Source organism: Canis lupus, chromosome 27 (assembly GCF_048164855.1).
Source record: "Canis lupus baileyi chromosome 27, mCanLup2.hap1, whole genome shotgun sequence".
In the NCBI taxonomy this organism is placed as follows: Eukaryota; Metazoa; Chordata; class Mammalia; order Carnivora; family Canidae; genus Canis; species Canis lupus.
The window spans coordinates 30568504-30571767 of NC_132864.1; positions in this window are offsets into that span (position 1 = coordinate 30568504).

Sequence of the window (3264 nt, forward strand, 5' to 3'; positions counted from 1 at the left end):
TCAATTTCTACAAAGAAGCCATCTGGGATTCTGATAGAGATTGTGTTGAATCTGTAGGTCAGTTTGAAGAGAATTACCATTTAACAATACAGACTTTCTAATTCATGAACATGACATCTTTTCCCATGTATTTAGATTCTCTTCCATTTCTTTCAACCATGTTTTGTTTTCAGAGTGTATTTTGCACATCTTTTGTTAAATTGTTCCTAAACATCTTATTCTTTCTTATGCTATTGTAAATAGAAATTTTCTATTTTTAAAAAGATTCTGTTTATTTATTATTTGACAGAGAGAGAGAGAGAGAGTACAAGCAGGCAGAGCAGCAGGCAGAGGGAGAGAGAGAACTAGGCTCCCACTGAGTAGAGAGCCCAATGTAGGGGGGCTCAATCCCAGGACTTTGAGATCATGACCTGAGTCAAAGGCAGACACTTAACCAACTAAGCCAAACAGGTGCCCCTAGAATTGTTCTCTTAATTTCATTTTAAGATTGTTCATTGCAACTTTATAGAAATACAGTTGATAATTTTGCATATTGATTGTGTATCCTGCAACTTTGCTGAGCTCATTTACCAGCATTATTAGCTTGTTAAATGTATTCCTTTGGATTTTCTATATACAAATCATATAATTGGCAAATACAGATTTACTTTTTCCTATCCAATTCAGTTATTTTTCTTGCAAAATTTTTCTAATTAGAAACTCTAACACAATGTTGAATAGAAGTGACAAGAGTGGACATCTTGTCTTGTTTCTAGTCTTAAGGGGAAAGTACTCACACTTTCAGCATTAAGTATGATGTAGCTGTAAGTTTTTCATAGTTACTTTTTATCATATTGAGGTTCACTTCTATTCCTATTTTGCTTAATGTTTTTGTCATGAAAGGGTGCTGGATTTTGTCAAATGCTTTCTCTATCTGTTGAGATAATCATGTGGTTTTTTATTTAGTCTATTGATATTTTGTATTACATTCATTGATTTTTGGATCTAAACCAACCTTGCATTCCTGGGATAAATCCCACTTGGTCGTGGTGTATAGTTCTTATTATATATTGTTGGATTCTAGTTCATTTTTTTTTTTTTTTTTAATATTTTTTTTCAATTTTTATTTATTTATGATAGTCACAGAGAGAGAGAGAGAGAGAGGCAGAGACACAGGCAGAGGGAGAAGCAGGCTCCATGCACCGGGAGCCCGACGTGGGATTCGATCCCGGGTCTCCAGGATCACGCCCTGGGCCAAAGGCAGGCGCCAAACCGCTGCGCCACCCAGGGATCCCTTTTTTTTTTTTTTTTTTAATATTTTTTTTCAATTTTTATTTATTTATGATAGTCACAGAGAGAGAGAGAGAGAGATAGTTCATTTTTTAAAATTTTAGTGTGTTATTATTATTGAGTTGTAAGAATTATTTATATATTTATTATCAAATATATGGTTTGAAAATATTTTCCCCAAGGGTGCCTGGGTAGCAATTGGTTAAACATCTGCTTTCAGCTCAAGTCATGATCTCAGTGTCCTGGGATTGAACCTTGCTTCAGGCTCCCTATTCAATGGGGAGCCTGCTTCTCCCTCTTTCCTGCTCCTGCTCATGCTCTCTTACTATCTCTCTCTCTCAAATAAATAAATAAAATATTAAAAAAAAAAAGAAAATAAAATATTTTCTCCAGTCTGTAATTTATAAATGTGTCTTTCATAAAACAAAAGTTTTTCATTTTATTAAAGGCCAACTTATTTTTTTCTTGATCATCATTTTAGTGTTATATCTAAGAAATCGTTGCCTAACTCGAGAATACAAAGTTCTCCTCTGTGTTTTCTTCTATAAGGTTTATAGCTGTAGTTCTTAAATTTATATCTGTGACCCATTTTCAGTTCATTTTTCTGTATGATATGAAGAAAGGGTGTAAATTCATCATTTTTCATATTGATATTCAATCGTACCAGAACCATTTACTGAAAAAAACTACCTTTTCCTTATCAAATTGCCCTGACAGTTTGTGGCAAATCAGTTGGCCATAAACATAAAGGTTTGTTTCTAGGGTCTTGATTCTGTCCTATTGATACATATCTAACCATTTGCCAGTTGGTTTGTACTTGGGTAGTGTAAGTTCTCCAGCTGTTCTTTATTTTCTGAATTCTTTGTCTATTTTTGGACCTTACATTTCCAAATGAATTCTAGAATGTTTGACAATGTCTACAAAAATCCTACTAGGATTTTTATTGGGATTGCATTGAAAGTGTAGATCAGGGATCCCTGGGTGGCGCAGTGGTTTGGCGCCTGTCTTTGGCCCGGGGCGCGATCCTGGAGACGCGGGATCGAATCCCACATCGGGCGCCCGGTGCATGGAGCCTGCTTCTACCTCTGCCCATGTCTCTGCCTCTCTTTCTCTCTCTGTAACTATCATAAATAGATAAAAATTAAAAAAAATTAAAAAAAAATAAATAAAGGTATATTCACAAATTCTTTAAAAAAAAAAAACAGAAAGTGTAGATCAATTTGGGGGAAATTGCCATTTTAACAATAATGAGTCATGAACATGAATATCTCCATATATTTAGATATTCTTAAATTTCTCTCAGCAGTGTTTTGTAATTTTTAGCGTATAAGTCTTGCACTCCTTTTAATAAATTTATTCCTAAGCATTTTATTTTTTGATGCTACTGTGAATGGAATGATTTTCTAATTCCATGTTTAAAAGTATTTATTGCTAGTATAGAGAAATACAATCTCTTTTCTTTATATTAACTTTGTATACTTTACTAAACTTTACTTTACTAAACTCATTCATTAGTTCTAGCAGCTTGCATGTGTAACAGGAGTGAGATTCCTTAGGAATTTCTATTTTTTAATTTTTATTTATTTATTTTACATAATCTCTACAGTCAACATGCGGCTCAAACTCATGACCCTGAGATTAAGAGCTGCATTCTCCATCTACTGAGCCAGCCAGGTGACCGCTTTTACGATTTTCTATATATATGACCATTATTCATATGTAGACAGTAGATGGCTTTCCCAAATAGGTGGCTTTCATTACTTTTATTTATTTTTCCTTGTTACCTATCTAGAGCCTCCAGTACAATGTTGAATACAAGCTGAAAGTCTGGACGGACACCTTTGCCTTCTTTCTGATCTTAGCAGAAAGGCATTGCAATCTTTCACCATAATGATGGTAGCTATAAGCTTTTCATCAGATTAAGGAAATAACCTTCTATTCTAAGTTTACTGAGAGTTTTTATCATTACTAGGCATTGGATTTTTTTAATGATTT